Source organism: Heterocephalus glaber, unplaced genomic scaffold, assembly GCF_053883595.1.
Source record: "Heterocephalus glaber isolate CG9 unplaced genomic scaffold, H.glaber_assembly_v1.0 deba00001773, whole genome shotgun sequence".
NCBI lineage: Eukaryota > Metazoa > Chordata > Mammalia > Rodentia > Bathyergidae > Heterocephalus > Heterocephalus glaber.
Genome location: NW_028258463.1, coordinates 7,134,734 through 7,149,274, shown reverse-complemented (window position 1 = coordinate 7,149,274; position 14,541 = coordinate 7,134,734). Strand labels below are relative to the sequence as shown.

The 14,541-nt window shown below is 40.6% G+C and overlaps 1 protein-coding gene across 4 annotated transcripts in view; it reads right to left on the bottom strand.

Moving 5' to 3' along the window:
• Spop (speckle type BTB/POZ protein) overlaps positions 1 to 13,316 on the bottom strand; it is a 71,064-nt gene extending 57,748 nt beyond the window's left edge. Inside the window, exons 1-2 of one of the 4 annotated variants that reach the window (XM_087202502.1) lie at positions 13,082 to 13,310; positions 7,014 to 11,065 (exon numbers count right to left, since the gene is read on the bottom strand). The gene's annotated coding sequence lies outside the window, so the exon portion shown is untranslated. Of the gene's footprint in view, positions 1 to 3,103; positions 3,224 to 7,013; positions 11,066 to 13,081 lie in introns of those variants that run through there. The other 3 variants (XM_087202507.1, XM_004859656.4, XM_087202503.1) reach the window with 3 other exon arrangements.
• Positions 13,317 to 14,541: the final 1,225 nt, after the last annotated feature.

Genomic DNA, 14,541 nt, shown 5'->3' with positions numbered 1-14,541 from the left:
CTCTGGTTCTATTTCTCTCCGTGGGACACACAGTCATAACATATATTTTATTTATCTTGTTTGCTGCCTCAGTGTAGGCTCCACAGATTTGGGGCACCTGCCTGCTTTGTCCTTTAACTACATCCCCAGGGTCAAGAATAGCACCTGGTGCACAGTAGGTGCTCAACATTCAGCGACTCAGCAAGGCCTCCCCTGGCTCCTCAAAGAAATCTAATCTCTCCATTATTCTAACAGCACTTCATGCCTTCCCTTCATATCATCTATAGTAGTTTATTATTTGTGCTTATTTGTTGAAACTCCCTTCCTAGACTGCAAGTTCTATGAGAGTACACATTTTCAGTTTGGTTGGCCACAATATACCTTGCCTCATGCTAACAAAGCACGGAGTAGCTATTCAAAAATTAACCAATGAATGAATTAATCAATGAATGAGGTCAAATAAAATTTCTGAAAGCACACTCTGATCGTATTATTTCTTCAATCAAGAATTCTTCTAAAAAAAAAAAGAATTCTAAATATCTCTCCATGACTTATATATAAGTCACCATGCTTGGCAATGATAGAAAACGTTGCATGTTTTGAGCCAACTGACTTTCCTGTCTTGTCTCCCAATACCCTATGCATCTTCTGCTTCAGTGATACCATGCTCTTCGTGGGTTCCAATACACACATTGTCCTAACAAACACAGCAATTCTTGACCCTAACAATGCTAGTCATGACATACCTTGTGTCTGAATTCCCTTTCCCATTTCTGCCAACCAAAATTCCAACCTTCAGAATCCCATAAAATTATCGCTTTCACAAAGACAGTGCTCTAACCTCAGCTTCCCCAATTAAATCATCTCTTTTTCTAGACACCAAATATATATACTGGTTTCACATTCTGCTCACTTCAGAACATTCACCTCCCTGACCATCAGTGCCTTTTGCTTTCAGTCACTCAGCACATATTTGTTGAAATGAAGTCAGTTAATATCACTGCCCCCTTCTCTGCTGTAAATCATATGGGGGGGGGGGTGTGCTGTTCCTCTTTAGCAAGACTCTTTAATGACCAAAAGCTATAAGGCTGGAAGGGACTGCCACCCTTACCTCTATCCCTTCTCTTCTTCTATGCCTTTTCTGGAAAGGCAGTACCTACTCAAATGCAATTTTTAGAGCAAATTTTCCCAAATGCAATTTGGGGGGGTGGGATACTGAAGAATGAACTCAGAGGCACTTTACCACAGAGCAACATTCCCAGCCCCAAGCCCTGAGGTCTTGCTTAGTTGACAAGGATGGCCTGCCTTGGAATTTGGAATTTGGAATCCTGCCTTGGCCTCCCAAAAAGGTGGGATAACAGGCATGCACCACTGTACATAGATCAAAAGGCAATTTTTAAAATATATTCAATTGCCAGATGAGGTAGAGCACACCCCTAGTCCCAGGCACTCAGGAGGCTGAGACAGGAGAACTGTTTCAGCCTAAGAATTCAAGGTAACCCTGAGTAACAGAGCAAGACCCTTCCTCAAAAAAAAGAAAAAGAAAAATCTGCTTAAAAAAATGTTAGTGTGTATTATTGCATGATACAAATGTCGTAAGTTTTATTAAAATGGTTTATACTAGGATTACTACGTACCTGAAAAACTATCTGGCTAAAAATCTGAAGACTCTAAACTCTGACATTTGGAAACATTAATTTCTAAGGATACATTTCTATTCTACTAGAAATCTGAAAATGTTATGTTTTTAAAAAATATCTCATTCAAGCCAGACGTGGTGGCACAAGCTTATAGTCCCAGCACTTGGGAAGCTGAGGCAAGAGGATCACCATGAGTTCGAGGCCAGCCCGGGCTACATAGTGAGACTCTGTCCCAAATAAATAAATGAATAAATAAATAAATAACAATAAATTTAAAAATAAAATATCTCATTCATTCTGACATCACGTTAAGGGATGTTAAGTGACTACTCTAGCAATCCAGTAAAATTAAACCATGAAACAACTCTTGTACCTAAAGTACAGACCTCTGTTTTTCCATCCACATCCTCCCCTAGGACTGCAGTTCTAAGAGTGGTCCACAGATTCTTGGAGGTTTCTTTCAAAGGATCCATGAGGCAAAACTATTTTCATAGTAATACTAAGAACTTGTTGACATTGGCTCTGATGGTACAAATGCAACAATGGGTAAAACTGCTGGTGCTTTAGCATAAACCAAGATCATGCATCAAACTGCACTGGTCATTCTTTTACCACCATGCACAGCTGAGTGGAGAAGAGTCAACTGCACTGAGAATGTTCTTGATGAAACAACAAAAACTATTTTATTAAATTTGAACTCTTGACTATAGGGCTTTTAAATATTCTGTGTAATGAAATTTATGCACAAAGCACTTCACAGAATACTCAAGCACAATGGTTTCGAGGAAATGCACTGCACTGCCAGCTCAAGAAGCTACTTTTTTCATGGAACACTACTTTTTCCTGGAACAAAGGACAAACTGGTTATTCAGACATGAATATTTAACAGACATTTTCTTAAAAATGGAGTAAGTCTGTCATGTCAGGGAAAACAACTGACAGTATTTGTTGCCAATGATAAAATCTAAGCTTTTAATGAAAAAATTTACAATTTTGGAAAACTTGTAGCTGCTTGACAGTTTCACAGTACTGCCAAACTTTTCTCATGAAATGGGTGGTGATATTAACTAATGTAGGAGTTTTTTTTATCTTGTCATGTGAAATGTTTAAATATTTGGAAGATTGCCACACTCAGTGAACCAACACTTCCTAAATGACCAGTGCCTGATATTATAAAATTATGTATGGGTAAAAGATCCATTCAGCCATGTACCTGTAGTCCCAAGGGGGGCTTACTTGAACCCAGTAGTTTGGAGCCAGCCTGAGCAACACAGCAAGACCCCATCTCTTAAATAAATGAATAATCCATTCAAATACAAGACACACCCATGGATTTCACTGTAACATTAACATTAACATAATTTCAGAGTCCACACTGTAACTTAACTTACAAGAAACTAACACTTGTCAAGTTTTGGTACATTATCAGAGAACAAGCACAATTTCTTAAAAGGTTATAAAATACTTCTCCCTTGTCCAATTACCTTTTAAGTCATATTTTCTTCATATACCTTTTACATATTCTTTAAAGCCATATTTTCTTCATATGTACTGATCAAAACAATCATATCAGATTGGATCTGAAGCAGACATGAGAATCTAGCTGTCTTCTGTTAAACTGGATACCTAATCTGCAAAAATGTAAAAAAAAATGGCACTCTTCTCACTATTTTTTTCAAGATGTTTTTCATAGAAATATATTGTTAATATGAGATGATGTCCTAGTTACTTTCTCATCGCTGGGACACAATACCCAACACCCACAACTCTCAGGAGGAAAGGTTGGTTATGGCTCACAGTTTGTAGAGGTTTTGGTCGTTGGTGGCTCCACAGTCAGCAGGGTGGTACAGCAGTCAGGAAGTAAAGAGAGCAATCAGGGGAAGGGCACAGAAGAGGCAGACCCAGGCCACTCTCTCAGTGACCCACCTCTTTCAATCAGGCTTCCCCTCCCAATCACATTTAGCTATGAACTCATCAGTAGACTAATCCACCAAAGAATATCACACCCCCATGATCCAATCACCTCCCAAAAGCCCCACCTATGATCCCACGAGGCTTTGGGGGTCATCCACACATAAACTGTAACAGTTAGGTTTATTGTTTTGTTGGGGGTTCTTTGTTTTTGTTTGTTTATTTTTTAGAAAGGTTCTTGCTATGTAGTCTAAGTTGGCCTTGAACTCACTATATAGTCCAGGCTGGCCTCAAACTTGCAGTGATCCTGCCTCAGGCTCCCAAGTGCTGGGATTACAGGCATGTGCCACCACCCTCAGCTGAGTTTATTGTTATTTTTAAAGCAATAGTCTTAAAATGTTTTGTTTTAATTTTTAATTTGATAAATATCAATATGTAGCCCACATAAACCAAGCTCTTTATGGTATGATAGATTTTAAAAGTGTAGTCTTAAGAGCAATATATTTGAGAGCCACTACTTTAAGAAAATCTATCTATATCTGATTTCAGCCATTCCCAAAACTGCTGTGTGTACCAAACCTCCCCTTTCTCCACCTACAATTGGAGTTGAAGCTGGGGCAGACAGCTGACCCAGGGGAAATCAAGCCTTAGCCTGACCAACGCAGATCTCCCTCAGGAATCTGAATTAATCCTCCTGGAGACTAAAGTTTATTTACAACAGAACGCAGGAGTCCATTAACTCTTGTTGCTTAAGTCCCTGGAACGGTTTTGTTTCCAGCCCTCTCTGAAGGCTGGCTGTTCGGCTTTTCCTGGTATCCTACAACCAGAAAACTTATAAGGAAATGGAACCTCAATGGCTTTACCAAAACTTTTGTTTGGTATCTTTATTCAAGATACCAACTCATAACATGGCTCCCTTCCATATTAAACACCACACCCACAAAACTCAAAATTAAATGGAAATTACAGGCTCATTCAGAACAAGTAATCAGTAGCCAGATAGGGAAGGCCTTTTTTTTTTCTTTTTAGAGGCCATTATACTGTATATACATCCAGAGAATGCATTTAGACAGCAAATGGCTTCACTAACATGTAACAACTTGACCAGGTTTTTCAGGGAGCTTGATGAACAGAAAAAGGTACTGAGTCTTGCCTTTCCAGATAAGAACAATTACAGCAAAGTTCTGCTAGTTAAAACAGTATAGTACCAGCAAAAGGCAGACAAACAGTCCAACAGTACAGAATAGAGAAAACACAGATAAAAACTATCATCTACATGAAAACATACAAAGCTGTATAGAACATGAACTATTCAATACATGATGCTGGGCCATTAGGTTTTCCTTATGGAAAATGAACAAGAAAATTAGATTCATACTTCAGGGTTATCCTTAGGGAAGAAAAGTTTTTATTCCTACTTCATATCAACTATCAAAACAAATTCCAGGCCTGGGGCCAGGGATTCAGCTCAGTGGTGCTGCTGCCTGCCCCGCAAGCACAAGGTCCTGAGTTGATCCCTGGTACAATTAATTAATTAATTAATTAATTCCAGGTGGATTCGAGACCTAAATGTGAAAAGCTAAACTGTAAAACTTTTTTTTTTTTCTCTGGTACCGGGGATCGAACTTGGGTCTTTGCGCTTGCATAGCAGGGGAAGAAACCACTGAGCTAAATCCCCAGCCCAGTGATTTATTGAAGATACTCTCTTTTTTTTTTTTTTTGCTACTGGGGATCGAACTCAGGTCCTTGCGCTTGTGCAGCAGGCGGCGAAACCACTGAGCTAAATCCCCGGCCCTGTAAAACTTTTAGAAGAAAATGTAAGACATAACTAATACCACAGTACTGTATAGGAGAGATTTCCTTTATCAGGAGACAAAAATCAAACCATAAAGGGAAAACATAATAAATCTATTATGTTTAAATTTTAAATTCAGATTCAATCAAAGATAAAGTTAAAAAAACAAAACACACCCATTAGGATGACTACAACAAACAAAAGAATGCCAAAAATTAAGTGTTGGTGAGGATGTAGAAACTTGGAACCTTGTGCACAGTTGGAAAGAGGGAATGTAAAATGGGGTGGGCGGGGATTTAGCTCAGTGGTGCTGCCCTTCCAAGTGCAAGGTCCCAAATTCGATGCCAGGTACCAAAAAAAAAAGGACTCGGGGAGGGAGTTCAGAGGTAGAGGCCTGCCTAGCATGTGTGAGGCCTTGAGTTTGACCCCAGCACTATGAAAGAGAGAGAAAGAGACACAAGAGAGAAAGAGAGAGAGACAGAGAGAGAGAGAGAGAGAGAGAGAGAGAGAGAGAGAGAGAGAGACTGTATGATGTAGGAATTCCAATTCTGGGTTTATAATGGAAAACTGAAAGCAGGGTCTTGAAAAAATACTGTACACCCATGTTCACAGCAATGTTACTCAAAATACCCAAAAGGTGAAAACATCTCAAGCATTTATCAACAGATGAATGGATAAACAAAATGAGCTATTATTCAGCCTTTAAAATGAAGAAAATTTTGGCACATGCTACAACATGAATTTTTAGGATATTATGCTAAGTGAAACAAGTCAACCACACAAAAAAGTCAAATTTTGTATGATCCCACTTGGATGAGACATCAAGAACGGTCAAATTCCTAGAGGTAGAAAGTAAAGGGGTAGCGGGTATAATATGCTGTAATTTATGAATAATAATAAAATTGTAAATATCTTAAACGCTTTTGCTTTTTTTTTTTTTGGTACCGGGGATCAAACTTGGGACCTTGCGCTTTCGAGGCAGGTGGCGGAACCACTGAGGTAATTCCCCGGCCCTTAAATATCTTAAATGACAACACAAAATACATAAATGGTGCCGCTTATTATTCATGTAAAAAAATATTACAATTAACACAGACTCAAGTTACACCTCTCAACCTAAGTAAATCTCAAAAACTATATTAAACACAAATATTAAATAATTATATATAGGATTATATAGCACAGTTGGAAAATGTTGAACACCAACCAAATTCAGGACAGGTGTTACTTCTCAGGAAGGAGAAGAGGCAAATAGGATCACACCAAGGTCACTCCGTTTCTATGTTTTATTTATCAAAATATCTAAAAGCAAATATAACATAATGTTAAGATTTGCTATAGCTGATAGGTATATGAGTGATATTATTCTTTATATGTTTCATTTTTTTGTATATTTCTATATGTTTAAAGTACTTTATAATTTAAAACCTAAGGGAGTATAAATGATGTTCTACACTGAAGAACTTAGTTTTTTGGGGTTTTTTTCACCCCTCAACCCAGCCCTGAAATTAGTTTTATTTACAGAAAACTTCTACATGGCTGTTTCTGAATGTCAAATAACAGAGTATACAAATCTCAATTTAAGATGAGTTATTACGCATACATTTTTCTTCTTATAAATAAAATAGATACAAAGGAGAAATCAGAGAAATTTCAGGAAACAACTGCCAAGTACTTCTCTGGTGTACCTGCTATGCAAGAAGATTTATGCCAAGAGTTTCTTGAAACTATCCATGAGCAAAGGTCTTCCCTGTTGGCAAGAGGTATCGTGTGAACGTGATCCTTCCCACTCTGAGGCCTGCATTCAGCTCTCCCACAGCTGCAGGACCAGCTCTGCCACAGACAGCCGAGGGGCAGCTCCTTGCCAGTTCTCTCAAAATGTGGCTATGGTTGTAAGAGTGATGGCCCCAGCATCTTCTAAAGAGTTTGTACTTTAGAATTTTTCCCTGTAATGGGAACTTTATAAATACAAAAGAAGCTATTAGATCTTATTAGAAAATGTGGGGGCTGGGGATTTAGCTCAGTGGTTTCACTGCCTGCTGCGCAAGCGCAAGGACCTGAGTTCAATCCCCAGTACCAAAAAAAAAAGAAAATGTGTCCACATAACCTTTTGGAGTGATTTCACCATGCCTGAAAACAAACACAAGAAACGGGCGTGCTTCCACAGATAAACAATCAGAATTAATATGGAGCCAATATTGTTATGAAACCAGGTTGACACTAGTAACCCTATATATGACAAGACTGTAAAAAGAATACAAAACATTGGGCCAGGGATTTAGCTCAGTGGTTCCGTTGCTTGCCTTGCAAGCACAAGGACTGGAGTTCGATCCCTGGTACCAAAAAAGAAAAAGAATACAAAACATGAATTTCCAGTAAGTACCAGAATGTTGTTATTGTCTGGCTTTATGTAACCTGAAATCAGTAAGATCAGTGAAAATACCACTGTGCATGGAAGAGTAACATTTTTACTAGAACAGGAATTAGTCCAGTCTCTGAAAGCAGCTGTAGAATGCAATTCTACTGTGTCAGTCATTTGTATTAACCTTCATTAGTGGGGTGAATTTTCAGAAACATGGAAGCACCAACACTTGTGATTCACACTACAGGACAGAAATTCACAGGATTCGGCACTATTCCAAACCCCAAGTTATTGGGTATCAGAGTTCACAGCCTAGCTGAAAATTTTCCCTCATTAAAAACAATTTGTCTTCCTCCCTTTTTATGATGAAAATTTAGTGATAATGAAAAAAATATGCTATTACAGCATAATTTTACATAACACTCCAACTGTGTAGAGAAATGCGTGTAAATGAGGAAAAGGGAAGAAAAACATACTGGCGCATATACACACAAAAATGTTTTTATATAACAATAAAAATGCCACATCCCCAACAGAGCTTTATAAGCACACAATTTCAGTCTCTAAATTTCATTCAGTGTATTTTTCATTCCAGAAAAAAAAAGAATTTTCTTCATGAGGGAAAAAAATTCCCCATCTCTGCTATAGCTACCCGTCTGTTAAGATGGAGTGAAGAGCAATGCTATCTTCAGATATACTACCTGTGTTCCACAAAGAAACTTGAGTTTCAAGATCTAGAAACGAACAACACCAGTGGCACAACACCAGTGGCACGGAAGTGAATCAAACAAACACTAGGTCCACTGGGTCAAGATAAAGGCAGCTGCAGCTTTTAGAATTTGATTCCAGAAGCTCCATAATGAAGATGAACAACCTAATTTACTGAAAAGGGAGACAGATATAAAAGTAAAGCAAGGGGTCCACATCTGGGACAGGAAAAATACAAAGCGAGCCAGGAACTTCTTGTGCCAGAAAGCAAGGAAGCATTCATACATACACTCAGCTGAAAGAGTTTCCACAGCCAAATATGGAACATCTTGTGCATTACAAAGATTGCCTGTAATTGCTGGTAAAACACAATAAATTAAAATCCATGAGTTCATTATGCTACTAAAGGAGGGAAAAAGAAACAATTCATTTACTTCCATTAAGATGACCATTATACCATCTCCTTTCTCAGAAAAGTGTTAAAGGGCAAGAATTAAGAAGTTGTTCCATTTTTTTTTTTTTTTTTTTTTTTTTTTGAGACAGGGTCTCACTATGTAGTTTGGGCTGGCTTTGAATTCACTATGTAGCCCAGGCTGGCCTCAAACTCACAGTGATTCTCCTGCCTCAGCCTCCTGAGTGCTGGGATTACAGGCATGCACCACCACACCTAGCCGTCTCAACTTTTTAGTACTAACTACAATTTATTCCTAAGGGATGAGGAAAATTTTTAAAGAAGATTGAAAACTAATCAATGTAAAAGGCATGGAACAATTAGAACATCATCATTTTGCAACAACCAGTGAATTAACCGATTCAGGCAAGGACCATCATCCTTTGGTGAAAGGTTGCTGGAAAAGTATAAATGGTGCAGTGCCAGAGTGGTACTGTTCAAGTCGCTAACTACAAAGGGAAAAACAATATTCTAGGTGAAGAGTATCTGTCACCTAAAACACATGATCAAACCAACATCATCATCAAAGAGAGATGCGGTACCATCAAAGAGAGAGGGCTGTGATATATTTCTCCTAGTATGATGGAATGAAGAGCAGTATTCTTAGCAAAAATGTTTAATCAGAATCTAAACCTTTAGAATTTAGATCACAGCCAGGCATGGTGGCACACACCAATAATCCCAGCACCTGGGAGGCTGAGACAGGAGGATCTCAAAAGTTCATGGCCAGCCTGGGCTACAAAGCAAGACCCTGCTTCAAAAAAAAAAAAGAATTTAGATCTTTATACCAATTTAAGTGTAACACAGGGATAAAGGAGCAAATTAGGGCCGGGGATTTAGCTCAGTGGTTTTGGCGCCTGCCGCGCAAGCACCAAGTCCCAAGTTCAATCCCCGGTACTTAAAAAAAAAAAAAAGAGCAAATTAAATGAAACTGTGAGGAAACAACCAGAAAATTTCCAGAGTGATACATGCTACAACACAAGTGGTCTGGTCTCTTCAAAAAACCCCAATGGTTATGGGTACTAAACTGGGATTTTTAAAAAGACGAAAGAGACATGTTTGAAGAAAAAACTATAAGCAGCTAAAAAAGTATCATCTTCAAGGCAACTGAGAAAAGGTGACCATGAACTGAATACTACATAATATTAGGGTTACTGTTAATTGCCTTAACTGCGACAAGTACTGTAACAACAATTAAGTAAAATAATGACTACTTCAAGGAGACGCATCTGAAGTATTTATGGGGGAAGTGTTGCGATGACTTGAAATATAAAAATTTATATATTACATATCTAAACACATAGCACATATACACACAAAGCAAATACAGAATACAAACAACTGTTGAATCTAAGTGATGGTTATAGGGTATTATTGCACTGTCCTTTCTATTTTTATGTATGTTTAAAATTTTTCACTTAAACATTAAAAAAAGCAGCTGCTAAGAGCAGCACACACCTGTACTTAGGAGGTTGAGGCAGGAGAATCACAGTTTAAAGCAGCCTGGGAAATTTAGTGAGACCCTGACTCAAAATAAAATGAAATAGACAAAAGAGTGGTAGCACACGTTTCTATTTCCAGCACTCTGAGAAGCTGAGGCAGGAGGATCACTGCAAATCCGAGGCCACCAGGGCTACACAGTGAGTTCAAGGCCAGCCTGAACTACACAGTGAAACCCTGTCTCAAAAACCACTAAATAAATGAGAGAGTGTGCTGGCTGAATTGATGGTACAACTACACAATGCAATACCTGCCATCTTTCAAAAAGGCAGAGATGCTGTATATATATAGTACATGGAATGATCACCAAGGTAAATGAAAAAGCAAAGTGCAGAATAAAAAGCATAGTATCTACTATTTGTGTGAAACAAACAGAAAAAAAAATACTAAAGAATATATAGGCTTTGTGTGGGTAGCTGCAGGCTCCCTCTGGAAGGATACACAATATGCTGCTTTAGGGAGGGCACAAGATGGATGAAAGGGGGTGCCAGAAGACCTGCACTCCCTCACTGTGCACCTTTTGCATTGTTTCATATGTATATACATGTGTTAACCATTTTAAAGGGTGATTTTTAAAAACAAGGCTCTACACATCAATACGAATTAACAATACTTATCTTAATCCCAAAAGCATTCCATGCCTTTGAACCATCAAAACTGTAAATGAGGCCTCAGTGAATCCAACTAGATGAAATGTTTCCACATAAGAACAAAGCATCCTAGATCAGAGAAGACAGGCGTTTATTACCATAATAGTTTCACTTCTAGATTTTTACCAGAACCTTGATCGAGTCTGAACAATGGGCAATGTTAAATATTATCGATTACCAAATCAGCCACTGTAAAGTTTGCTCTAAAAGGAGAAGTCACCAAGTTACCAAACAGAAACCAACTCCCGCAACCGTAAGTGTGAAGTTGTTGGAATACTGTCCTCAGTCTTCACACAAGGAAAAGCTCCAGCTCTTTCCTAGCAACAGAGGACAACAGATGCACCCCAAGTCCCTGTGCTTCCTATCATCTTTTAGCTCCACCTGTGACATGACAACAAGAGATAGCACAAAAGGTAGCTGAACCATTTAAAGTCCAGAGCTGATGAAAAAAAATATATATATACATGCATGTCTGTCTGCTTATTTATTTTAAGGCCTAAAAGCATGAGATCCTAAAGTAGGGGTGGCAAACCTATGGCATGCATGCCACAGCAGGCTATTTGTTAGCATTTAAAGTTCACCATCACAGTCCTAGGATTAAGAATGACAGCCAAAAACAAAATAAAACAAAAAACACCTTGGAAGTAGAAAAGGAAAGCAGAACACGGGGGAAAATAAAAAATAAGGCTAATATGTCCCATTCCCAGTTCAGCTAGAAGATAAGGTTGGCAAGGATAACTGAAAAACACAGAAAATGTCCCTCCCTTCTCGCTGTGCGCCCCTACAAGAGTTTAGCTATTCATTTCAACACTATCTGGCAAACGTTTTTGCTAGTAAGAGTTTATCTTTTCTTTCTGATGGTAGAGGTAAGACACAGTCAAGTATCCAAGAATAGCAATACAGGAGCAAATTAAAGGACCGAGTGTAATCTGCCAATTGAAACCCAGGTCCTAAATCAATGGAATATGATTGAACCTTACATTTATTTTGGTATCTGTCAACGTGAAAAAAAAATCTCTCATTATTTAAAACCTCCACCAGGTAAGTTATCATTCATCAGTTGTTTCAGGGTGCCTTTGTTTCCACTTGACAGTCACAGGCATCCACAATGCACAGAGCTAGAATGAAAGCACTAAGGAAAAAGTTTGACCAAGTACAGGCAAATAGGTCATAGAAAATCGTTAAGACCGGTAAATTAAAATCTGGACGTCTTAATTTACAGTTTATGACCTTAAGCCTTAAATTGTGTGCGCTGTTTATCTCTTCTTTATCCAGTGCCGTGAGAGTAATTAAGAATTTTAAGGAAAGGAATTCCCTTCTTAAGTTTCTTTTCTATGACCCTTAGTCCTTAGCAAGGCTATCAAAATCCCCTGCCAGAATAATTAAATAGGTTGGGGCACCTACTCCTAAATCTCGGGGAAGTCTGTACTAAAAGAACAGTGTGACGATGGGAGTTGAGAAAGGAAAAGTAATCCTAGAACTAGAAGTTGCAGTGCCAGTTTCAAAACAAGGGTCAGCGTGGGACACGTTGGCTCTGGAAGATGTTGGTAGCCCGAGAGTCTCTAGGGCAACAGACTTGAGTAGTGCTTTGTCCTTAAGGCCCTCACATAATTTAAATTCTCCCTCTTGGATAGGAACTACAAGCTGGGAAGCAAGTCTAGCCCACTGCCCGGGAAGAAGTCGGCGCAGTCAGGGAGCTCTTTATTCCGCAGGTCCCTGCAACACAGCGATGCGCATGCGCCCGGAGGGCAACGAGCAGGCACCCCGAGCGCGTTCATACTCGCGCATGCGCAGTCACCCATCTCGCCGCAGGCGACAGCTCACTATTTGGCAAGGGGGATGGGGCTGGGCGGTGATGGGGGGGCTGGAGTTAGGGGGCGCGTTTGTGTCTCCTGAATGCTTGGGATAGGGAGAAGGGACGGTGAACTAGGTTCTGGCATTCGCAGGCCACGTAATCCGAGTGTAGGAAATGGGGCAGAGAAGACCGTGTGCGGAGGGGGTAGTGGGGTCAGTCACCTCTCAAGAGAGGCGCCCCCCAACCCGACAGGACATCCTCCGCCCTCAACTCTCCTCCCTCCAACTCACCTGAGAGCGGCGGCGACAGCTGCTGGTCCCCGTCCCCCTGCGCTCGCCTCATACTGTCCGCAACATCCGGGACCTGCGGGACCGCCGATACACAAATACACACTCGGAGCGCGCACACTCACACACACATACACACACACACACACACACACATACACACACACACCCCGACACACACCGGCCAGGCGTCCTGGCGTCAGCACGTCGACGCAGCGAGCGCGTACCCGCCGGCCCCTCCCCGCGCGGCCTCCTCCTCCCGCCCCCCTCCCGCACCGTTCCCGCCCCTCCTCCCTCGGCCTCGAGACCCCGCCTACCTTCCCTACTGCGCACGCGTCCTGTCCCGGGGCCCAGCCAGGAACTGGGGATTTGAGGGGAGGGAGGGGCCTGAGAGAAAGAGGCGGGAACTCGGAGGGGGTCGCGTGCAGGGCGCAGGAGCCTGCCCCGAGGTGCGAGGACCCAACAGAGGCACCAAGTCCAGGGTCCAGGTGGGCGGCAGAACAATAAAGATGTTTTGTTTCTGGAGCTTATGTTTGCGAGGCGTTTATAGATTACTAACGCCTTTTACATGGATAACCCTTTTTAAAAAAATCCTGTCGGTGTAATGTTTTTTAATTTAGCCAGACATGGGACACACTACTATAATCCCAGAGTTTAGGAGGCTGAGGTAGAAGGATGGCCGTGAGTTCGAGGCCAGCCTAGATTACCTTCAAAGCCAGCCTGACCTGTCTCAAAAGAAATTTTTTTTAAAACTTTCTAATACTAGAGACTCTTTAGAGTACCATTTAAAAATTACCATTTGGAAAAAATAAAAATTAGCGTTTGGAAATAAAACCCATTCTTTCCAGAGAAGGCAAGGTGTATAGGTGGGCTAACCAAAAGGAAGCTGATTTGGTGACGATTTGTTGTCTTGGACACCTGGGTCCCCCGTCTGCCTCACATTTTAGCTCCCGTGGGTCATAAGAGATTCTTGTGTTGAATAAAAGTCTCAAAACAGCTTGGCCCTGAATGGAAAAAAAAAAAAAGTTGTCTCCGTATTTTAGTACTAATGTCAGTGACAGAATATTTGTTGTTGCTATGAGTTCTTTAGCTTAAGCTTTCAAAAATTATTCCTAAATGAAAAAATAAAATGATTCCTACCGAATCAGTCAATCCAGAAGTAGTGCTCTTTTTCCTACTGAGGTAGTATCACACATCCACAACTCACAGAGCATTGGACACAAAAGAACAACCCAGCGCCGGGGATTTAGCTCAGTGGTTCCGATGTCTGCCTTGAAAGCTCAAGGTCCCGAGTTCGATCCCTGGTACCAAAAAAAAAGAGAGCCCTCGGGCTAAGAGGTAAGTGTGTGGGCCCTGCCTTGGGAACAGCTTCCAGGAGCCTGCTGCCTGCCAGGCCTGTGGGACTGTCTCCAGGAAACAGTGCTCCCTGTCCCCTGCCACATGTGTCCTGGCGCCAGGTGGCT